This window comes from Phlebotomus papatasi, chromosome 2 (assembly GCF_024763615.1).
Source record: "Phlebotomus papatasi isolate M1 chromosome 2, Ppap_2.1, whole genome shotgun sequence".
NCBI classification, from domain to species: Eukaryota; Metazoa; Arthropoda; class Insecta; order Diptera; family Psychodidae; genus Phlebotomus; species Phlebotomus papatasi.
The window spans coordinates 8,334,246-8,359,703 of record NC_077223.1 but is presented as its reverse complement, the minus strand read 5'-3'; the positions used below and the strand labels follow the sequence as shown (position 1 = coordinate 8,359,703).

Here is a 25,458-nt window from a genome sequence, read left to right as displayed (position 1 = left end):
CTGTTTTCGTACACATTTCACGAGATATATCCGAAACTGCGTAGGTTGCCAATTTGGGGTTTTCGGTTGCCTATTCAGTAATAAGTTGGCTCTTATTTTGTATTTGTATTTTTTGCTAATTCAATCCACAATGACAGAAAACACCTAATAAACTCCAAAGTTTTTCCGGCACGCTAGAAACATGTGGGAAACACAGGAAACGTCATGCCCCTGACTGTATGTATAATTTTACAACATAATGTATTTATTATTATTACAAAGCTTACGTTTTATAGTCAAGTGGTAGAGCACTCACTCTATGATGCAAGTGTCGCGGGTTCGAATCCCCTTTAGGTCACCAGAAATTTTTCTGTCGTTAAAGGTGTTCGAATTACATTCAGTAAGCTTGAGTGCACTTCATTCCACGGGTCTTGGGACTGATAACACTTATCCCAATATAAAGAAAAATAATAATGGATGTTCCGAACTCCTCTTGCGAAAGGTCTAAATTGTGCCTTTATTATTATTACGTTTTACTGACGTAAATCTTATCTATAGAAAAATACTACATAAGTCCTAATCAATATTTACGAAAGGCTGATGATATCTCTTTGATCCACTGAGATGTAATTATTAAAGGTAAAAATATCGTAATTTTGAGGTAATTGAAGGGTTATCGTTCAGTTAATATTTTTCTACAAATCTCAGTGTTTAGGTATATCTGCAAGGCAGTTTAAGCTGAGACAAAAAGCTCTTGCGAGTGGTACTGCATGAGCATAATTGAGTCAGTATCTCAAAAGCAGCATTATTTCTATATTTATGCAACAAATTGGTTTTCCACAATGAAATTACGCCTTTTGTCGTGTCTCATGAAGCTAACAGGATATCTCTAACAAAGTTTTAAGACAGGAAGGACAGGGAACGAAGCAAAGAATAAGATTGGGTGAGGATATACATATCCATATGTACAAAAGAACGGATGAGACAAATGCGTGAATTTCTCAGTAAACAGAATATCGTGTTAAGTTCATTGATGACAGAAATAATGCAATGACAAATTTTCACTGGCTTTTTCCTCATCGTGGTCACACGAGCATAATGCTGAGGGAATATATAAATTGCGTGTGGTGCCATTGAGTCTGTTGCAAAGAAAAACAGTATTGGTGCAGTGACACTTGAGTATAGAAATGCTTTTATATATATATATATTTTTTTAAACTGCTTGTTATTTTTCTTTCGTTTTTTTCTTTTGTATTCTCTTGCCTCCAAAACACGTCTAAGCTATTCTTGGGGGCGAACAAAGTCCACATGTAACCCAAATTGGTTGGGATTGGCAATAAAATGGCTCGTTTGATGAACCAAATCAACACCAAAACACCCTCGAGGTAACCAATTTGAGGTGAGGTGCGAGACAAAGAAGATTGGAAAAAGTATGACGATGAGGCAAAATAAAAATTTATCGCGATGACCACATCCAGTTCCATTTATTTTTAGCATGATTCTTTCGTTTTGGGTTCTTTTCCTCTTCTGTGCAACACTTCACAAAATAACAGCATCCCAGCGCGAGTTTGTTGAAGAAGATGAAGGAGAAGTAAAGAACCATCATATTCTTGAATCTCGCATTGAAAATGAATTCTCTGGTCACTAATGTAAACATTTCCAAATCACTTCTATGCTCATCTTCTTTTTGATTATTTTTTTTAACACCCAAGGGGGAGATATTGTTCCAGTATTTTCATAACTTCCATCAACTGAGATACTCAGAGCAAAAGTGGCCTATCCTATAGGGGAAAGTACTCTCCCTTCTAACGTTCATGCCTTCGAATAATGTGAATTTTCTTTTTTTTCCTAAGACACTTACACATTTCTATTAACTATTACGTGGTTTGTCATCAATTATTGATAATTATGTGACAATCATGTGGAAATCTCCCAGGAAACGTAACAGAAATTCACATTATTCGAAGACATGAATGTTCGAAGGGAGAGTACTTTCCCCTACGCATTTCCAGTCATCACAAACTCCACGAGATACCGTGGCCCACCAGTGTACAATAATCGGAAGACAAAGTTAACAGCACAAGTCTTCAGATGAGTGACAAGAGGAAGGCCAATGATAGATGTTATTCCAAGGAAAAATGTGATTAGGAGTTAAAAGCTGCGTAGATGCAAAAAGGGATAATCAGAGCCTTAATGAGTAAGAGCCTAGTACCCTGTGGGGTAGATGCTTGCAGGTAGAACCTTCCTGAAAAATACAGCCGCATAGTTGGACAGAGAAAGGGTGGAAGAGGATCCCAAGGTTCTCGACCTTAGAAGTGAAAGAAACAAATGCCAAAGAGCAGGATTCCTCCACCTTGTATGAAAAATTAAGGCTTCAGATTTAGCTAGATTAAGAACAAGACCATTGCAATTAGTCCATAAACAGATTCTGAAAAGATCCCCTTTAATGGTCTCGAAGGTATAAAGAGAATGACATACATACCCAAAATATTAAACCTAAAAGTCATCTGCGTAAACCCATATTATCTAAGAACACTAGAGAGAGCTTTTATAAAAAGAGAACAAAAGGCTCCGTTCAGTAATAGCCTTTCGAAGTGACAAAGCCAAGCCAAACCTATTCGAAAATCTACCGAAAGCATAAAGTGCAAGTTCACGTACTCGCCCCTTGAGCGTTGATTGTTCTACCATTTCGAATTTTCGATATTCTTGACACTTCATTCGTCAACAACAGTGTGCAAACGTTTGCTGCAAAAACTGAATTTTTGTGTAGTTTTGTGGTAGGGTCGGAAGAACGTCTGTTCGACAGGGAGCCCCTATTGACACTTTTGTCAAAACATTGAAAATTATTTAATGTATCTAGTAAAATATAAGTAATATAACGTTTTTTCTGTAATATACTTTTTACTATAAACAAAGATGTTCAAATTTCGTATCCCAAATAGTACAGAGTAAGGTGTCAGTAGGTGCTGACACGACTTCTTAAAGTGTCAATAGACGTTCCTTTCACCCTATTTCAGGATGGCAGAACGTTTGAATTGCAATTTTTTAAAAAAAATGTACTTTTGATGACCTTTCTCACTTTTGTGTAACTCATCGGTTTAAATATTCGAATTTCCAACGGGTTTTTAGGTAAGTTGTTTCTGATATATCTTCGAAACGGTACAGAAAAAATCTTAACCGGAGAGCTCTTAAATCGGGAAGGTCCAAATCGAGAAACTGGCTCCAATATGGAACCCTGCGGACTATAAGTAAGAACAAGAACAGAAGAGGAATTCTCACCTGATCTCACAATTTGCAATCGAGACATAACAGGCAATCAATAAGTTTCACTAGTTTCACTGAAAATTCAGAGTATTCAAGGGGCATTTGAAATCCAAATAATGTGTGTCTCAAATGTAACCAACATATTTTCAACGTAATTGAGCTATTTCTTAAAAATATAATATATGAATGCAATGGATGTATATTGTCTGAAAATTATATGCGTTGTATGCCATAAAAATAACTTGACTAAGAAATGTATAGAAAATATCAGATATTTTCTATTAATACATATAATACATTTTGTTTGACAAATTCTAGTTAAAATATTGTTATTTTCCCTTAAAATTACGACCAAACATTTCTAGATTTATAAAGAAGTCATAATAAAATCTATTTTTGAGTGAAAATGTATAAAACTATGTCAAAAATTTCTAAAGTATAATTATCTTACATATTCATGCTATTATGTTCACATAATGTCGTGAAATTGTATGAACATCATGTTCTGATATATTTTAGTTACATTTGCTTCTGCTTTCCCATCTTGTTCGAAAATTTAGTATGAAAATTCGAAATTTAATTTGAATTCTTCGAACATCTAAGACACTACAGTCGAGTTCCTCAAATTTGAACTCCTGAAATTTGAACGACGCGCGACGGTTGAGTTCAAAATGTAAAATTTGAGGTTATGTGAAGAAAGTTTTGCTTGGAGTCGGAATTACAACTATTTTTCTCTGTTGTTTCCTCATTATTATTGTATTATATTAACTTCCGCAACAAATTCTATACATTTCACAACGAATTACATTGATATATTCACTAAACTTATTTATCTTAATTTAGGGAAAGTGTATTTCACATGAATTCAGTTACGTTTTTGAAAATATCGTTCAAATTTGAGGAGTGAGAAATGTCATCTACACCCTCAAAATGTTCAAATTTGAGGAACTCTGCTGTATTAGAGAATCAAAATCTACTTGTGTTTGGGCTCAATGGGTGTCCAAAGAAAGGTTAGGGGAAACTGGGGCACCACCAAACACGGGGTAGCACCAAACACTAATTTTTATTTCTAAACTACTTGGACTATCTCGACCATTTCTTCATTGAACAAGTATCCCTATAATGCCTATAAATTTCTATAAGTCTTGTCCTCTCAAGTCGAATATCTGATTAAAAAATCGCAGTGTTTGGTGCTACCCCGTGTTTAATGGTGCCCCAGTTTCCCCTACATAAAGAAAGTTTACGTAAAGTTAAACTATTCCTTTTTGTAATCTAATTTTATTTGTCGATTTAAGTCGATTCATTTTGATAATTTTACCATCTTTGGTTGACCAACGCTTCCAATCATTCGAATAAGCTTCCCTTGCCATAATAACTCCCCCTTGCTAACGCCCATTCGTGCACTTGCAGGAAAATACCATAAGAACAATATTATTTCAAAGTCAGAAATATTTATCACTCACATTACCCATCGGCGATGTTTGTAATTTTCACTGAATTTACTTGATCATTTCAATAAAAATTCCCATTCAATCTTTTCTAAACTTCTCGTAGAGATTTTCCGAAAGTACAAAAAAAAAATCAATAACAATTTTTTGCGATATTTTGTGCCTTGCCAAAGAATCGTGGTGAGAGAATTAACACAAATTTATGCGTATGACTGTAGATTATTTGATTGCCGTCGTTTTGCTTCTCTTTCTTCATTTTTTTTTCTTATTCTCAATCTTCACGTCAAATAATCACCATAAATCGTCGAAAAAAAGCAAAGATGTGGAGAAGTGTCTAGTAAATCCAATTCTCGCGGGATTATTCTAATTCTCGATATAAAATTTTTAATGTCTCGAGACAAGACATATTTATTAAGTATTGTGCATTAAAGTCATCTAATTGTCACCGTAGAATCTTGAAAATACTCAATGATCTGCGCAAAAGTGCTGCACACTGCATTTGCTGCATCAACTGCTAAGCATTGCATCGTTTTTAGATGTGCCCATGACAACAACGTTCCTGACATTTTCCATGTTTCACTTATTTTTCTGCAATAAAATTTAAAATTCCTTTCTACAAACGCAATAACTGTTCCATCCCCTCTTTAAAGTCCTTTTAAAGTTGGAAAAAAAATGAGAAAATCAATAATTGTGTTCACTTCTTGATATTTTTGACCATTCTGTGGGTGCTAAAAGAATTTAATTTTCACTGGATAAATAGGAAGAACACCAATGAAAATCAACGGCTAAATTTAACCTCACTCATTCTCACTTTTCTTACAAGCCACAATAAATACAGAGATAATTGTATTTTCCATTTGTCGGAACATCTATGACTCTGGGGAATTCAATAACATGAGAATATATTTGTGTGAAGCAGAGAAGCTCCACAAAGAGTTCCCAATTGCCACAAGGCGCCACAACCACAAAATGCCCAAATTTATCTAATCTTGACAAAAAAATATATATATAAAAATCTACCATAAATGTTTTAGAGCATCTCTCATACTTTTCTCTTCCAATCCACCCACAAAGGCCCCCATCGGCAATTGTAATTCAATATTTGCATGAATCGCACCTCTTCGAGCTCCTCGTGAGCTTCACCTCTTTAATGTATACACTTTGATTGGACTATAATTCGCGATCGACATTAATGTTAAGACCGTGCCCATGTTTTTGCCTGAATTTGTTTACAAGACTCTAATGGGGGTGTGTGCTTTGCGATTTTCCAACAATTTTCCAGCCCACTTCAAAGGCAAAAGGTTGAGTCTACCCTCGAGTGCGACATTTCCATGGCTTTTCACCGAGGACATCGTCTCTCTTTTGTGTAAATGTTGTCACTTCAGATGTCGAAGAATTCCCTACATGGGAAGCACTTCTAAAGTGATTCTCGAGGAAATCGTTTATCTCCACAGGAAGATAAACAAAACCATTAAAATAGCAAAATGATGATCGTAAAGTTAATGATGAGACACTTTTGAGTTACTTTTTCTTCTGACATTCGCAGCATCAAATGTACTTCTTTTTGAACACTCAATCCAATTTAGCTTTAGTTCATGAAATACAAATAACTTGAAAGTTGGTAGTCGCTTTACTCCAGCTTTAATGCTGCAAGAAGCGACGAACTCTTATTATGTTGTAAAAATACAGAGATAAATTGACAAATTTACTCTGTTCATTATTAAATCTTTCGGAGAGAAAAAGCCAAGCCAAACCTATTCGAAAATCTACCGGAAGCATAAAGTGCAAGTTCGCGTACTCGCCGCTTTAGCGCTGATTAATCAATCGTCATTAATGTCAAAAAACGTTTGCTGCAAAAAGTGAATTTATATGTAATTTTGTGGAATTTCAGGATGGCAGAACGTTTAAATTAAAATTTCATTAAAAATGTCCTTGGTATGACCTTGTTCACTTTTGTGTAACTCATCGGTTTAAACATTCGAGCTTCCAACAGGTTTTAAAGTAAGTTCTATCCGATTTATCTTCGAATTGGTACAGAAAAGCAAGAAAGCTCTCAAATCGGGAAGGTTATTACTGAACGAGACTATTGAGTCCTTAGAGTTCCTTAGAAGTTCAATTGAATTTATTGCAAAATTGCGGAGAGTGGTAGAAAATCAGAAACACGGATGACATATGCAACATTTTAGTGATAAACTGTTTTCTTGATAGGATCGATCGATTGATCACACTTTAAGCACAATTAAGTTGATAATTGAATAAAGAAAACGGATATTTTGCAATGGCTTACACAACCTATAAAGAGGACTGCTACCGTTTGACTCCGGAGGTTGGTCACCAACGCTAAGACGGTGGTAGACGCAATTAGAAAACAATTATCACGTTCGCAATTTGTTGTGCGATTTTCAAGGATTAAAATATCCATCTGAGTGAGTAAAATATCCATCTTCTTCAAACTGTGATTACACAGTCTTCGTAACATCCTTGATAATATAAGAAAAATCCATAAAAACTTTAAAGTTTACGCTGGCACCCGGGAATTAAAGTGAAATGTATTAGTGTAGTTAAATAAATGCTTACAAGAGGAATTCTGATGTTTTTCCTACATATAGGAGCTTATTTTGGCGTTCCTTCGGTCATGAGTCAATTGAGGATGGTTGCGAGGGGTTGTATGGTTCTACCCTAGCCCCAGAATTTTCAATTTATTTAGAATAAATAGGACAGTATGTCCTCTATACAAAAGTTAGCCCTAAACATTAGAATCGTAAGAATACTTTAGGAATCCTTGTCCACTATAGAAATGGTGTAGTAAAGACATAAAAATCAGTGTTTACAACTAGCCCATATTTATTATTGGCCAAGATTCCCTTATGGCTTTAATGACCAGCGCACAATTACTTTTGTTTGTGAACATATTTTTAAAATTTCCCATGAGAATGAGCGAGATGATTAGATGTAGATTCACTCTCATTGAAATGCCAATAACATGTTTACTAAACAAAATTTTTTTTTGGATAAATAATTTGTATATTTATTATTTAATTACACTTGTGGAATATATAAAATTTGTATTTAGTTAATTAATATTTCATTTTATTTTAATTTTATATAAAAATGAGGCATGGCAAAAAGTGGTAATATTTTTGAATGATTTTACCACCTGTCGCCATCTCTTTTCAATAGGCGACGCTAACTTCACTTCGTAGATTCTCAGTTGTCAAATCTGGATTGTTTACTTTATGCAATAGTCCAATAGTTTGATTTTTCAAAACAAAGCAAAGAAAAATCATTTAAAATCAGTAATAATAGGGTGATTATGAGGAAAGAGACATACTGAATGTAATCTTTGCATAATATTGCCCAAAATAATTGAGTTTGAACCTTTCCAAGTGGGTGGCGAGAAGTGGTTACAGAACTGGCGAAAAGTGGTAAAAAGTAGAAACTAAGTGGTTATTTTTGCATTGTTAATAAAAATCAGTTTTTTAAGTAGTCCAAGGTTAAATTGGAGAACTATTGTTTCCATGAATCTGCAGCCAATATACATTTAAGTAATCTTGTGTCAAATTTGAGTTATCTTGTAATAAGGGTTCAAAAGTTATAATAAAATTAATTCCCGTTTTTCCTAAACATGGCGATAAGTGGTTACTCCACCCTATCCTTTTGAAGATTCTTGTACGTTTCTTGATACATGACATATCCCTATATACTTTGACATGGTAGACCGGATCGGCAAAGACCATCAATAAGTGCTAGAATTTCAGAAAGTCTTACGGACAGCAGAGTGCAAAGTCAACCGCACCGACGCGACGGGTAGCTTTTAAGACATAATTTCGAATTATATCAGTCTGATATGTCAATTTTATTTAGGGAAAACCTTGCCATTAGGTTTCAGTGTCTCTATGCAAAAACGCATGGAAAAATGAATGTCGAGAGGCCCTTGCAGCAAACAGTCAAAATCTTTTTAAACACTTTTAGTGGTTACGAAGTTTAGTCGTTTGTTCGAAAACTTGTCGAACGGCTTTTTATTTGTATTTTTCGATATGTTGGGAATGATTTTTAGGTACAAATTTTGTTCATTACGAAAAGAAACTCTGAGCAGTAAAAAAAAAGTAAATTTGGTTTGCAAAAAATCAAATTTGAGCAGTAAGGGAAGAGTTGGAGAGGCCGATACTGAAGGTGAAACTGTCATTCAAAAATAAATTAAATTTGTTTTTCAAAATTATTTGGTGTTTTTTTACGAATTATCATTTAGTATAAGTAAAGAGGTTCAAGTAAAAAGGTAAAAAACAGCGAATAATTCAATAAAAAAAATTTTTATTAAGGTGACAAGACGATTCGACCGACAATGTCTTATCATTCTGGCGCTAGCTACCCTTACTCAATTTATAAATTTTTAAATTGGTGAAATAAAGTTCGGATTCTGGTAAAGGCAAATAATGGCTCTGGCACACCTTTTAGATCAGGAAAATTTCATGAAATCAAAGTTCACATCCCTTTCATTTTCACACGTTTTGTATACATATGTCTGCCTTATTCTTTCGCACTCCAAATTCGTTTGAATTTGCTGTGATGCTTAAAAGAAAAAGATGAAGAGTGTGAAAGAATGTGATACACATATGCAAAGCGTTCCAAAGGGATTCCATTTTCGACTTTATGAAATTTTCCTGATTTAAAAGGTGTGCCAGAGCGATAAATAAATTTCATTTTAGATTTAAGATTTCTGCTGACCAAAATTTAATATTTTAGTGACTAATTGTAATTTCTACAGTTCATTTGCATTTGAATTAATGCAGTGACCTTGAATGACTCCTTATAGCAGTTTTTCAAGGTCGAAGAAAATCAATCAATCGATTGACACAAGTATATACATTCATTTCAAAGGCCTTCGAATCCTGGGCAAACCTGAATTGGTTTCATGCGGTTACGAATCGGTAATGAACCGGTTATGAACGGATAAGTAATTTTTGAAAGGAATAAAGAAAATCATTTCAAGATGACAACATTTTTTTTTAAGAATAAAACATTTAGTTTCAATGGTTTCAATTAAAGATCAAGTTTTCTTGAATCGCCCAAAGCTAAATATCGTTTTTTCGCATGCACAGAAAGTTGCTCGTCTTCGGAATTACAAATTTCTATCAACTCTGTGGATAATTGTAAAATCTCAGTGATTCAATTTAGATATTTGAGATGAAGTGTATGGGCTGAAGTCATGATGAAGAAAACCAGAAATTGAATATTGCTGATGGCAAAGAGTGTCAGATGAACAGGAAATTCAGTAGAGGCATTGGGTGATAAATTTGAATCAGAAAGCATGAATTTCCATCTGAATAAATCGTCACAGACTTTCTGGAGATTTTCCTGGGGACTCTTTATGCACTCGCAACTTATCAGTGTGAGCTTGTACAGTAAAAAAAAATCCAAGTCAACAGAAAGATGAAATAATCATGCCAACATCTGTCTCTTTCTTGTGATATCAGAGCTATTTTTTTTTTCAGCAGCCAGTGTTTAACTTCTATCAGAAATATACCCATTGACTTTTAGCAGAAAATGTAGATCCATTGGACCCAGAGGACTTGATAATGGCCAAAGACTTATCTGCCACCTAGTCTAATGAAACATCCCATGAAGTGTGCAATAGTGTATGAAATATGAAGCTATTACAAAAATATATTACTTTGAGTTAAATATAGAAATGCGATATAAAGAGAGGGAATGAGCGCGAAATGCGACATGGTCGTTTGCCGACAACTTCTTATCAGTTTTAGCAATTCTCTTTGCAATATACTCTTGTCTCACTTCCCCCATCCTTATCTACATATACATAGCGAACCCAGAGATGAATGTGAGGGAAAATTGGAAATATTGGAGATCTCCTATTAGCCAGATTTGCCCTTTTTTTTCCTGTGGAGCCCGAGGGTGGCTCATCTTGTGCTCTCCATATTCATCTTCTAGGTAAACACTAATACCGCCCCAGAGGAGATGTACGAGGGAATAAAAAAAGAAGTCAATATTCAAAGTGTACACACATACTCTATTTATATGGAAATGTACATAACAATTGTGTGTACAGGCCGAGAGCGACGCAAAATATTTGGTGTCGACTAAATTATTCTTTCACACAAATTGAGAAAAACAGAATTTTCTCCAGTTAACACTTAATACAACTCCCAAAGTACCCATACAGAGATACAGGATTTATATATATATATATATAGAGACAATTGTACTCAACCCTTTGGCGTAAATGTATTTTAAAAATAAAAATTGGCAGAGGAAAATTTGTGAAGTAGACGAACTCACAACTGTTGTGATAACCAATTACAAACATGCTCACATTATAGCCTAGCCTAGGCTGAAGTATATTTAATAAGAAATGAGAACTTTTTATTGTGTCCATCGCCGTCTTAGCACTGGTATCCATCGTCAAGTGCAAAACGGTGGAAAACCTCCTTTATTGTCAACTAAACACTTAAAAGCCCAACGGATTTTAGTGTTTTCATTTCGACTCCTCAGAATATAAAACGAATAACTCGCAAAAAGCCAACTTTGCAGGAGAGCGATTTAAATTTAAAGCTGAGATCTGTATTCGATAATAAATCTATTAATTTAACTTTAGGGGAGACTGGGGCAAAAAGTCACAAATCGAAAAATTGATAATTCAATATCTTCCAAGGTATAAAAAATAGCGGATCAATTTTTTTTCTATAGATAGTCTCCATAGACCTTCTTCAATGTCGTAATTTGTTAGAATTCGAACAGGGAATTTAGAAAATAAAAAATATCGAAATTTTTAACCCTATTTTTGAAATATTTTCCTTTCAGAAGATAACAATTATTATCTACTTATTTTCCAAAATTGATGCACTGGTGAATATTTTCTAAATACAGTAGAGTCTCGCTATAAGCCATCGCTCTATAGTCCACAATTTATCGACCGTTGATTTCAAATCACTGAGGTTATGTTTTTTAGTACGCGGCATGCAATGTTATCATAATTATTTTAATATTTTTGGCAAACTTAATTAAGTAGTTGTGATAATTGCGATCCTTAATGATGAGAGCGAGCACAAGTACCACAATCGCAAAGAAAGTGGAAGCCGTCGAACAATTTCAATACTAAAAGTCGTTGATAATTTTAAAAAATGATATGGACTATAGTGCGACCCAAGTGTCAAATCTGGAACCAAATATGGACTATAGCGAGACTCTACTGTAATTTGGATTTTTGAATACGAATCCGCTATCTATTTTAGAATTTCACAAAAGTTCTTTTCTCCAGAAATCCTTTTATTAAAAATGGCCACTTGGGGTAAAAAGTAACAAAAAAGCGAAGCAATTTCTGATGTCTCACGGCGAAAAGAAACGTTATTATCATGTCTCGCCACTTGTTGTTTGCATTGGTCAAACGGTTTGTAGTCTTTTGTGTGTTTTTTTCTAAAATATCTTATAAACCGCTTTTCTCGTTTTCTCACTTTTCTCGCAGAGAAAACGGTGTTTTACAAAGGCGTAGATGAATAAATTTTCTATGAAAATATGTCTTCTAGGTATTTTTTCAAATTTACGGAAGCCCGTAAAGAAGCGAAAAAAAATATGATAATACCCAATGTCTGGTACTATTTGCCCCAGCATTTTTGAGAATAGTCACAAAATTACCATTTAGAAATTGGCTCGATAAACGTATTTCCTTACAAAATAGAGGAAAATTACTTTCACAAAGTTGTAGAGCGGTAAATTACCTATAAAACTGCGATAATTAGAAATTTTTGAAGCGCTCGAGTAGCTTGTAAAAAAATAAAATATCCGTTATGTGACATTTTGCCCCAGTCTCCCCTACTATCTCAATATTGAACTATCAAATGTATGGATTCGATAATAGCTTTCTTATTTCCAAAAAAAATTTTGCAAAATAATGTTATTAGAACATTTTCCGACTTGTAATATTTTTTCTGAGCTCTCATATCAAATTCTCAGAATAACGGCGTTATCACACTTGCACATTAAAATTTTAATGTGATTCACATTAATTGTCGCTTGTGAGCGTCCAAATATGTTATTTGTGTCTTTGAGTCACTCAATATTTGGGGTTTTTCTATTTATTGATAAAGAAGTGGACTTGGCCTGCAAAAATAAATTTAAATTTACCTAAAGCATAAATATTTTTCACATTAAAAAATTAAAGGGAAAATCGCATTAATTTTTCGCATTAATGATATAAATCAATTTATATCAAATTTTGTGGGCCAAATCTACCTTTTTATCAACAAATAGATCAAATTTTGAATATAAAATGATTCAAACACACAAATTACACATTTGAACTCTCACCAGCGACAATTAATGTGAATCATATTCGAACTCACAAGAACGGAAAGGGACATAGTTACAAGTAAATACCCTTTTTTATGAGAAAAAATGTTAATTTTTCCAAAAATCATCATTTAATTTTTGAATAAAATATTTAAATGCTGCAATAATGGCGCTATTTAGTCACTTTCTATGTTTGTACTTTGTGGGAAATAATTACAGAGAACATTATCTTTCTCATAAAGTGACACTATCAGTTGACAATTGAATTCTTTATTGCATCGATAAGGAAGTGCAAAGGTGTTCGGTTAATTCTCTCTCTCTCTCTTTACTCTGTATAATATTTAATGCAAAAAACACCAAAATTCTAAATTAAACTTTAGCACGGCACCTCTTCCATTTGCGTAATGTGTAAGAGTAAAACTTATGTTTATTCCAAAATTAAGTTTGATTTGCTTTTCTCTGCTTCATTTAGCTATTGCGTGGTGCGTGAAGGAAACAAGTGAAGAGTAAAAGTCAATGTTCTCAGCTTTGTCTCCAACTATAGAACTCTTTCGTTTGCTAATCGATAAAATCATCTGTTGAATGAATCCCAAAGCTACGACTTGAGATGCTCAATAAGACTGCATTATGTTTTCTAGTTAATTGTGGACAAATTTGATTCCAGTTGGAAGTTTATGTGCAATTTTACTTACTTTCAATCTCTACTGAGTTTTTTCTCTAAATATTTTTATGAATAATATATCAATTCTGAGATAATAGAAGAAATTTATATCCACAAATTTCCTTTAAATATAATTTAATGGAAAATTTAATACATTTTATCTTAGACCTAAAAAAATATAGGGAACCCAGTTGGCTACAGCTTAACTTGAATTCTTTATTTATTTTCTAAATTAAATAATTTCATAAAGAATTTAAAGAAATCCTTACCCAAGAAGCAAAATAACTGCCTTATAGAACCAAGTATTGACAAGTATTTAGTGTACTTTTAAAAGACTTAAAGTGAGAATTTTCAGTTGCAATTCCTATAGAAGCTCTTAAGATCCTTAAAGCGGTCTTCAGACTAGAGGTTTAGCCTGGTTCCCGTAGGTCTCAGAATCCTAAATGGCAACCAATTTTATTGCTCTTTCAGGATCTAATCGGTCATTTGTCTTTAACAATACAATCCTAAGCTAAATTTTCCAAAATATCTTGACTGAAAAGAAATTATAACAGTTAAGCCATATGGCTAAGCCTTAGGTCTGAAGCCCGTATAAGAGTGCGCCACTTATAGTCTCAGTAAAAGAACAAAGAGCGTTATAAGCAAATAAAGAGATTTTTGGTTCTATAATGCCTTAGGGAATTTTACATGAATATGGCCTCAACAAAAATCAAGATCAAAATTTCAAGCTGTCAAATATTTCCAAGATCAAGATTTCATATTCTGACGCGAAGCATTTATGGAACTTAAAATAAGAACCAAGATTTCAAGATTTTCCACACTTAATGAAACGTCATTTCTGACAAATATCTTCATTTCTTTGCCGAATTTATTGAGATTTCGCCATATAAATTAGAAAAAATAATTATAGGTTGTATTAAATAACATATTACATGATATTATCGGGAATAAAAGTGCACACAAAATTTGTGACGTGCGTGATAAACCCTGAAATGCTTATGAAAGATGTAATTCTTTTGCAGGTATTCTTAGGGTGTTGTACTTCAAAACGTACATCTAGAACGTTTTGAACCATTACGATTAATTACAAGATCAAACATAGGGGGATTACAAGATCAAACATAGTATTTTTCATAGTCTTTCTCATCTTGTATCATCTCTTATAAAAACTTTCTTCATCAAAAACGATTTTGTTTAGAAAACTTTGATTAATTTGAATGAAAATTCACGAGGATTGTCTGATTAAAATGAATCTTCAATTTTCAATCTTAAACGGCTTTTCATGTCTTAAATAATTTTCTAATGAATTTTTCATAGATTTCTATATTAACAACTAAAAGCTAGAAGTGACATTTTGACAGCCAATTTCTGTTTTCTTGCTTTACTTCAGCTGAAAACCCTTTATAACAAATTCAATTTATTCGTATAGGAAGAGAATATCTCTGGTATTGCTTGTCTTTTAAAAAAAAGATTAAGTAACTTTCATTTTTCCATTTTTTCCGTTGGTTTTTTAATAGCTTGCTTAGAGAAAAGTTTAAAAGCTTCCCCAAAGCGCATTTGAAGTTTCAAAAATATTTGTGCAACGTTTCTTCTATATATTCACAATAAATTATTTTTTAGTGAAATTGAAAAATTTTAGATTTTTTGCAAAGCTCAAAAAATTGTTTAAAAACTTATCTTTTTAAAGGCAGTAAAGGTGCTTTCCCTGGGTGAAAATGCCCTTAATTTGAGCAAAATCTTATATCAACTTCAGACCTATGGGACCTATGGATTATCCTGTTTATCCATTATGGCATAGAGGGAACTAGGGCACTATCGATCACGGGATATTCATTAAAAAAATCAATGAATTGCATTTTCGAACTCATATGATATGAAAAAAAGCTCGATTGGCATTGTCAGGTTTCGAACTCACGTGTGACAATCCCCATAGTAAACTTCCGTGGAAATTCCATTGGAAATTTATCGTCAAATTCCGCTCATTCCATGGAATTTTTCTTAGGAGAGGTCATGGAAAATAGCCATTCCATGGAAGATGGCCATTCCACACCGAGAAAAATGTGGATGGTAAAATTTACCATCCTCCATACAAAATTCTAATGGCCGGATAGTAAAAAAGTCACCCAGCAAACGCGATATTAAATTGGACTGTCAAAAATTGTAGAATCTATTGCATGGATAGTAAATTCTAATAGCCGGATGGTAAATTCTAACATCCCCGGATATTAGATTTTACTAGCCTGATGGTACATTTTACTGGCAGGATAGTAAATTTTACTAGCCGGATATTAGAATGAAAAATGTCGGAAAAATTTATTTTTCCTTATTTTCATTGATTTTTGGCCATTGTTTGAGGGCTTGGGGCCCTTCTTGGATGACATTCTCTGTATTTCAAGCCATTTTGGTGCGTGAAAATTGATGACTGCGCCGAGATTTGAACACGCGACCTTTGTGATGACAGTCGAGCATCTTCCAGCTGCGCCACGAATTGCTATAATGTATTCAAAGCATATCGGGAACCGTTGCATCGGCCACCCACGATATTCCAAAATGACATTCTAACAGCAGGATGGCAAATTTTACTGGCTTGGATAGTAATTTCAATCGAAATTACTATCCTCCGTTAAAATTTACTGTCTTCCAGTTAAATTTTAACATCTAATATGCGGCCAGTAAAATTTACTTCCCGGATATTAGAATCTAAGAGAGGTCAAGGTAAAATCTAAATGAGGATAGTAGATTTTACCATCCGGCTATTAGAATTTACTATCCATAGGATAGTAAATTTTAAAATGTCAAGATGGTAGATTCTAAAAGAAAGTTCCTATGAAGGATGGTATTTTCTACTATCTTTTGAGGCAGTAGAATTTAAAGACATTATTTGTAGAAAATACCATCCAAATTTTTCTCGGTGCATGGAAAATTTGAACAACATACAATGGAAATCCAACGTCACTTTCAATGAAAGTCCATGGCAGGTTTGTAAGGAAAATTAAACGTGAAACGTCCTCGGTTTCCAATAAAATTTTCCATGGAATATTCCAGATGTTTTCCTATGGATTTTCCATGGATTTTACCGCAACACGCCCCTTTTTTTGCAGGAAAATTCCTGCTTATTTCCTGGGGAAAATTCAAGGCATAATTCCACGGAAAATTCCACTACCTTTCCATAAACTTTTCCAAGAAAATTCCAAACGTTTGTTTTTTCGTTTTACTCGTTTTACCGGTAGAATTTACGTTTGTGGCGCTACAAAATAGTTGGATTTATTTCGCTCGCAAATTTTATGCAAAGATCTTAGTGATTTCTGATTTACCTATAATATTATGAATTACACGACGCTGCATTTTGTATAGATAAATAGTGAAGTGATAACATTAAAGAGACTGCGTACCTAAAATATATGTGTTTTTATTTCATGGAATGTATTTTTTAAGGAAAACTTTTTTTGTACGATAGTTTTTTCTTATCTATCTAAAGTGTAAAATCATTATCGCTGATTCAATAAAACATATTAAAATCGTCGTGAAATTTACTATTTCTTCAATATTGGGAAATGAAAATATGAGGTGCATGTGACAGTTTCATTTATTCTGCATTTTCTTTGGTGGAAAAAATCCATATTAAATCTACAGTGCCCGCTCTCTATTACGGATCGGCGTAATCCGGACGAATACAGTAGACTCTCACTCAATCGGCTCTTTCTCAATCGGGCGTCAAATTTTGTTGACAGTTTTCACGCTTAATTATGAAGCTAATTCACTCAAATTCGCTGTAGTTCTTCCTATTTTATCGTGATTCTTTATAATTGAGCACTTTTTGTGGAATTTACAAAGGTTTTGACGCTAAATTCTATCGCTAAACCGGATGACATTTTGCCCCATATTGCCGATTGAGAGAGAGTCTACTGTAATTTAAAATAATTTTGAGGTTATGGTGTCAGCAATTAAAATGAATTATCCTGCAAAGTTTTTTGTTTAATAAAATAAAGTATAATACAGTACAAGTCACTCAATCGGCTCTTTTTCAATCGGGCGACAAATTTTGTTGACAATTTTCACGTTTAATTATGAAGTTAATTCGCTCAAATTCGCTGTAGTTCTTCCTATTTTATCGTGATTCTTTATAATTGAGCGCTTTTTGTGGAATTTGCAAAGGCTTTGACGCTCAATTCTATCGCTAAACCGGATGACATTTTGCCCCATATTCCCGATCCCGATTGAGAGAGAGTCTACTGTAGCATGGAATTCTCTAATTATGTCTTTTTAATCTTCTTTAAATCTTTTATTCTAATTATACAAAAAAAACTTGTATTATATTTTCGAGACGTTGTACAAATTCGAAAAATCCATCCGGATTACGAAGCAAACCTCTGTCATTTTGTCTCCCAATCTTTCGGATTACAAAGCGGGCACTGTACGTAAATTTCTTGGGAAATATTCCACACAAAAAATCCACTATAAATCCATGGGAATTTCCTTGGAAATATAGGGGAAAGTACTCTCCCTTCGAACGTTCATGTCTTCGAATAATGTGAATTTTCTTTCAGTTTTCCTAAGAGACTTAAACATTTCTATTAAATATTAGCTAGCTTATTATCAATTTATTGATTATTACGTGACGATAATGTGGAAATCTCTTAGAAAAAGTAAAAGAAATTTACATTATTCGAAGGCATGAACGTTCGAAGGGAGAGTACTTTCCCCTACCATGGAGAATTTCGGTGGAATTTACCAAGGAAAAATATTAGAAAATTCCAAGGAATTTTTCCTTGTGATTTCTTATTTCGCTTTCTTTTGCTATGGGAATACCACGAAAATTACAGAATTCGCCTACTGGTAAGCGATTCAATTCGGATATCAATTGCCTAAGAAATCATCCAACCAAAATCACTCAATTTGTGTAACTGGTAATTTGTGTAGGGGAAAGTGACCATGCTTGATACGATCCAAGCTTGATAATAACTATTTTTTCCTATGTTAATCAATATTTGTGACTCATCGCAATATATTTCAATAGCTTGTGCTAAGCCTCACATTTCCTAAAAAAATTAGGATTCTAGCTCTTTTTTCCTAGTTTCAGGAAGCAAAAATCAAAAATAGGCCCAAAACTGTAATTTCGATACATGATGTTTCATAAGTATTTCTTAATTAATGTCGCTGTTCAGGATAACTGCTATCATAGGCACATAGAGGGGTCATCAGTATTAATATTTATTTAAAAATATTTTTACTTGGGGACACTGTTTTTGTGGGTGGTAACAAATTCATAAATTCTACTTGTGTCCATCCTATATTTTAAGAAGGGTCCATGAATGATAATTTTAATATGGCAACCATATTATTAGATGTGATTATTTCATAATTACACATATTTCAATCCTCCAATTTTATCGACAATTGACATAATCTTCAACCCTGTTGCCTGAATTTTAAGGTTGCAGAATGACATTTTCATGGACTCAAAGTGAAAAAATGGTTTTCGCTAGCGCCCTAATGTCATAAAAACATGGCTTAGAAAAATTACATAAAAGTTATTTTAAAACTAATAACCACTCATATAGAAGATTTAAGCAGATAGATTAGAGTTCCGTCTAAATATTAATGTGCAATTTTTTGTATTCGGTGAATTTTTGTAATCAATTGAATCAATTATTATACAGGAAGGCCCCGGACCCAACTTGTATAAAAATTGCTACTGAATTTCCATTTTCTTCTTGAGGAAAATCTAAGGATTTCCAAGAACTATTTGAGGTTGGATTATGAACCTAATAAGTGAGACATTTTTTTTATCATAGTGCAAGAATCGCTTCGGTTTGTGTATTAATCAGAAAATAATCACAAACCTTGGACATCATTTTACAGTATCAAGCATGGTCACTTTCCCCTAAGCAATTTGGTAAGGAATGGATTAAAATAGCCCACTCTTGCTTGGAGCGACTCACATTATCAGTCGTGAGTCTAACTAACTGAAAGGCACTGTGAATGAAATGTATTGTACAGAAGATTCTTTGAGTCCATTTCGTGTTAAAATGCTGGGAATTCTTGGAAGATTTGAGGAATTCACCAGAATTACACCTTGACAGTCCGAATTCATCTCTGATACCCCAAAAATTCACATTTTCCCTCGGAATATTGCGCCGAGATATGGAGCAATTGTGCTGCGGAGGGGGGACCCGTGAAAACCGGCGGGATGAGGAAAATCCCCAAGAGATCAGACCAAATACATCGAGAGTGTGTGAAGGTGCTAAATGGAAGCGCCAAAAAGTTGGGAAGCACAACAAAAAAAGGTGAATTATTAATTGCAATTACACGAATTTTGATTGTGGCAGGATGAGAGAGAGGAGTCAGAGGCAGATGATAGAGAAGAAGAAATCAAAAATAAAAAAAAGAAGGCAAAATGAGATGCGAGGGGTGATGATTCGAGTTGGAGCCATTGCATGGCCACACGGAATCTAAAAATAAACTCGCGCCTTCGTATCTCTCCCTCTCTCACAATTTCTTGTGTAGAAAAACATTTTGTATTTTCTTACAAATACCAAAACAGCATCTTCACAGATGCTCGCACACGCATTAACTTTTCTTTAATACATAAAGGAGCGATGATGGAAGAAATTATATAGTTGGGGAGAGAGATTTAGTGTGTGGTTATCGTGTTATCATTCATTATTTTACCAGTAATCCAAACATCAAATTATTTCCTTGTAGCTGTTGGGGCGGCTGCAATTTTTTCACTATGATTTTCTCTTTTTTTTTTCCTGGAAGATTTGTTCACATGTGAAAATGTCCCCAGAAGATCCTTTTGCGCGGGAAAAACTGTTGCGCCCAATCAGGAAAATCCCAAAGCACTTACAGCAGCATCTATTGCACACTGATAATCACTCTTTTAGCTCTTGGGCCTTATCTCCCTTCAGAGACTGTCTCTTGGCTCTTAAACGGATCGAAGAAACCAAAAAAATAAAAGAAAAATTCGCGCAATTTAGCCACGAATGTCACAGTTAAATCCTCCAAATCACATCATCACAACATTTCTGCAGGATTTCCCGCGAATTCCTTCGGGTAACCCAAAGTTCTTCACAAAAAGCTCGAAGGTGAAGATGTTGAGGAAATAGTCAAAAATCATGTCTCATTATCGCAATCACAGAATGTCACTCAGCGAGGTCTCTATCACACAAACCCAGACGCAAGTACACGACAATTTTACACTAAAATAATGTTACTATTTACTTAAAAAATTTTCTTTAATTGAAACTTGGCGTAGAACAACACACTCCAACACGTCACACAGTGTCTTAGCGACTGAAGTGTCTTGGGGGATAAAAGGTCTGGCGGAGGGGTCGTTTTGCGCTGTCCAGGACATTGGACACCATCATCCAATCCCAAATCGCACTTGAATGCAACAGTTTGGCCCAACTGAAACGGATTGAGTGGGAAAAAAATTGAATTGAGATGCCTCCTTCGCTACAACTTCTCGATTTTGCGCAAAACCTCTCGCACTCGCGTATTTTCTCACACTGTCACTTGTCAAACGCAGTGGCGAGGTGAATACTCAGAGGTCGCCCGAATGGTGGCGGAGTGGTTCCTAGAGTGGTGAATTTTGCCGCCTAAATTCACCATTCTTCGCCAGCGCTCCCCGTGGCTAACACATGCAACAGTGGTTCTTTGAATTCAAATGATTAAAATCCATTCAGTACACTGTAAGAAATTGGAATAAAAAGATTGCTAATTCTTTATTTAGGGGAGACCGGGGTACATTAGCTAGCGGTAGAACTACCCAGTGGATTTTTCTCATTTCCCTTAAAATGTACATTGAGCAAAGTATTTTTTAATGAAAGTGAGAACACATCCCTGTTTTCCCTGAAAAATTTCGACCGCTCAGAATAAGAAACAAATAATTCGCAGTAGACAAACTTTACAGTAGAGCGATTTGAAGCTGAGATTTTACATGCAGAGTATATTATTTTTGAGATTTAACTTTGAAAATAATTATAATATTCACAGGTAAGGCAGAGGGTATAAAGGAGTATCCAAAAAGCGAATAAAACGATTTTTGGAGAAAATTAAGTTTTGTTCGACTTAAATTCTGAGTGTTCTGAGTAGTCGATTTATAAGTCTGATCCTGTTATCCTACAATTTAAAAACATTTTCATAAAATGGATATAAAAGGTATAAAATTGCAATTTGATATCATAATTTTACCTTGTTTCTGGTTTAATAAAGTTAATTAAGATATATTTTCACTTGTATTATAATTACTTACTTATTTATGTAACTCCAATTTTGTCGATGTAGGGGAAAGTTTTAATGGTTCGCACATACACCACCTTCAAATGCTTCATATTTCTTCCATATTCCTTTATGAATCTCACGAATATTTCATGAATATAGCCTATGGTGATATATCTTAAAACAGTGGTGTGCAAGAACCGTTGAAACCGAATAAACGTCAAAATAAGTTTGCTCAGATAGCGTTTTGATCATTGACCTACACGTTTCATTTGACGTTTGTTCGGTTTCAAATGGTTCTTGTACACCTCTGTCTTAAAAGCTAGTTTTAAATCACACCTTCCCTGAAAAAATTGAGAGTCTAGCTGCTTCTTCCTGGTTTCAGGAAGCAAAAAATAAAAACGGGTCTAAACTGTAATTTTGATGTGCAATACGTCATACGATTTTGCACAATTAATATCACTTTTCTGAAAAATAACTATCACATGGTGGTAATGTGTTACTTGAATTAAATGATATAAAGAAGTATGATTAATCCTGTCCGGAAAGCTCAGAAGACTGCCTCAAATACCTGCAATTATACCTTAAATGCTGAATAGATCTAGATCCAAAGGCGGTTTCGAACTACTGATTATATTTATCACAACTACAAATTAAACAGAATCTCTAATTCTGTTTTACGCGTTTTTAAGCATATCCACCTCCGTGGACAAATGGTGGAACGTGTGATTTTCTCGCTTTCAGAGTTTTGGTCACTTTTTAGCTTTAAAAACTTATTAACTGGAGAAAATTTGGTGAAATCTCGGCTTTTCAAGAAAGAATTCATCAGATTTTCCGTTTTCAGAGTGAATAGTTCGAGAATCGATACGGTATGCATAGTAGTCAGAAAATATCATTGAACTTGAACATCATTTTCTTGTGCGAAACATCAAAGCCTTCCCCTACCTGAAAAATCCAATGCGATCCCTCTTGTCGAATTGGATTAAATTTAACCTGTTCTATTTGCCCTAAAAAATTTCAGAACCTGCAAAAACGAATTCAGAATGAAAATTGATATTTAATCTAGCCTATTTTATGTTTTCCGGTGACAGAACTATAGAACTATTTTTGTGGTTTTTTCAGCATTCTTTAAGGAAATAAGCCTAATAAGTTCCCACAAGTGGATATTAAATAATACGTTTTTCTTCTTATGTCTGTCTTTTTTATTCAAAATAGATAAACACAAAAACCTGCACGAAAGAGATATTCACAGAGAGTTCTATATCGAAATTTTGAGAATACATAAGGTACCGAGATTATGAAATGTTTGATTTTATGTTATTATTATAAGATATTATGTTAGCCTACCATTTGGACTCAAATTATGTGAAGTCATTTTTGAAATATGCATTACTGAAAGAAAAAGAAATCACCTGTGGGCCCTGTGGTTATGCAATTTTTCTAAACGAATATTATAAACGAATAAAAACAATGAAGTCATCTTTAGTGTTTACTTAGATGACAGAAATATCGTCAGTTAAATCAGCATTTGTCGTAACTTAATTTTTGCGATTTTAGGTTATATACATATTTAGAATCGGCATAATTTTGTTTATTAAATGCACTTGAGAAAAATAAACTTTTTTAAGCCCATTTAAAATTATTTTAAACAAAAATTATCGTAAGTGCCCTTAATTAATAAAAAATTATAAGAATTTGTCGTAACTTCCATTTTTGGTTAAGTTACGACAAATTTTCATACAAGATTTTCTCTAATCAGCATTTGCCGTAATTTTTCTTGCTCGTTTGCGTGGCTTGCAATTTGCAGCAAAAATGTAATATTTCTCATTAAAACGTTCACAAAATCTTCCAAATATCCAAAGACAGTGCGAATAATGCAACATTAAATAATTTTAATTCAATATTTGTGAGAAAAAATCCCGGCCCATCTGTCATTAATTCAAAACAAAACAAGCGACGCGGCGCAGAAAATTTATTCAATAAAATTTATGAAATAAAAGCTTTTAGGGAAAGGGATAAGAATTTAATTGAATAATTTAGTCAAATAAAAGCGCTTATTATCACTAGAGTCATTGAAATTGTTATAATGCATTTTTGAAAATTGTCGTAACTTCCAAGATCTCCATACATCGGAAGTTATGGCTTTACAAACGATGGAAGTCACCATGAAATCTTATTGTGTTTCATCGGACATATATCTCAATATCTCAGAGTATAAATCATTTTATAAAGATTTTCTCGAGTTGATTTACAGTTTATTAGTGCAATTTTTATTATTTTGACTCAAAAGTATCGCATTCGGCGCTCAGAAAAGTTGCCAAAAGAAAGTTGCGACAAATGTTGATTTAACTGACTATATGTTGTTAGTAATAAGTTTACGATAAAACATGTTCTGTCACGATAAATATTCATTCAAAGTTTGAAATTTGATCTATCCATTGCAATGGGATCAAAAATGGATCAAAATGATCATCCTATTTTTACCAGAGCATGATGATATGGCTTATTTCTATTTAAACATACCCAGCGAGCATAGTTGGCTGAAAAAGCAGCGTTTTCAGCAGATTTCTGCTGAGTCAATCAGCAAAAATATGCTGACCGGTCAGCAGTTCTCGAAGAAAAACTGCTAACCAAATGGAAATGGTACTGCCTCGCGAGTGTCGTTTTAAGGTTAGCAGCAGAATTCATATGAAAATACATATCTTTGCAGTTGAATTGAAATCGGTTAGCATTTGGTGCTCGATGGTTAGAGAAAAAACCAATTTCTAAATTGCCCCAATTCAAAGCTGCCCCACATTCCCCTATTGTGTGTCTGAATTCAATTTATGTGAGCTTTTGTGCATTTTTTTTTAGAATCTGAGAAATAAAGGCTAAAGAATTTTGTTATTTGTTTTTTTAAGAAGGTCCATAATTAAAAACAATTTCAAAACTACTAATTTTGAACCTTAAAAAAAGAGAAATTACCATTATTCTGGATCATTCAACGTTTTCATCCTCTTTTCACCACCAAAGCTTCGGTGGTGAATTTCTCTTACTAAAAGCTTACCATAAGCCGGGCGCCATGAATTTGTCCTATAGCCAAAATTCTTTAAAAATTAATATAAAAAGTTAATTTCCGTAGATTATTTTAGCAAAACTGTTGAGTTAATTATTTAGTCGTTCGTTTTAGTGTCTAATTCCAAGTCTTTTAATATTTTTGTAATTCCAAGAACAATTTTCTGCAAAAGGAGTAACATTCGCGGGAAGAAATTCGACGAGATGAGCTTCCGTGGTGAATTTCTCCTTCTCCTGAAAAGGAGAAGTGGTCTAAAAAATTTTTGGCGCGGATTCAGTAAGCTCGTCGCCATTGTTATTTTGTTTTCACTCGCAATTTGTTCTTGTGAAAATTTATCAAAAACGGGTGAAAATGTTAATTTTTCCGCAGTATTTTATTGAAAATGTGTAGTTAAGTGTTTAGTGATTCCTTGTAGTGTGTAGTTTTCTTCCAGAACTTCTCAAGACCCAGGAAAAAGGCAAAAAAGAAGAACAGCCTGGTGAGGGTGAGTACTTCCTTCCTTAAGCAAATTAAAACAGCGAGGC

The 25,458-nt window shown here is 33.9% G+C and overlaps 1 protein-coding gene across 4 annotated transcripts in view; it reads right to left on the bottom strand.

The window, feature by feature from the left end:
• LOC129803625 (receptor-type guanylate cyclase Gyc76C-like) overlaps positions 1-21,174 on the bottom strand; it is a 67,509-nt gene extending 46,335 nt beyond the window's left edge. For 3 of the 4 annotated variants that reach the window (XM_055850330.1, XM_055850331.1, XM_055850333.1), the window contains exon 1: positions 20,329-21,168. The gene's annotated coding sequence lies outside the window, so the exon portion shown is untranslated. Of the gene's footprint in view, positions 1-20,328 lie in introns of all 4 variants that reach the window. The other variant, XM_055850332.1, reaches the window with a different exon arrangement.
• Positions 21,175-25,458: the final 4,284 nt, after the last annotated feature.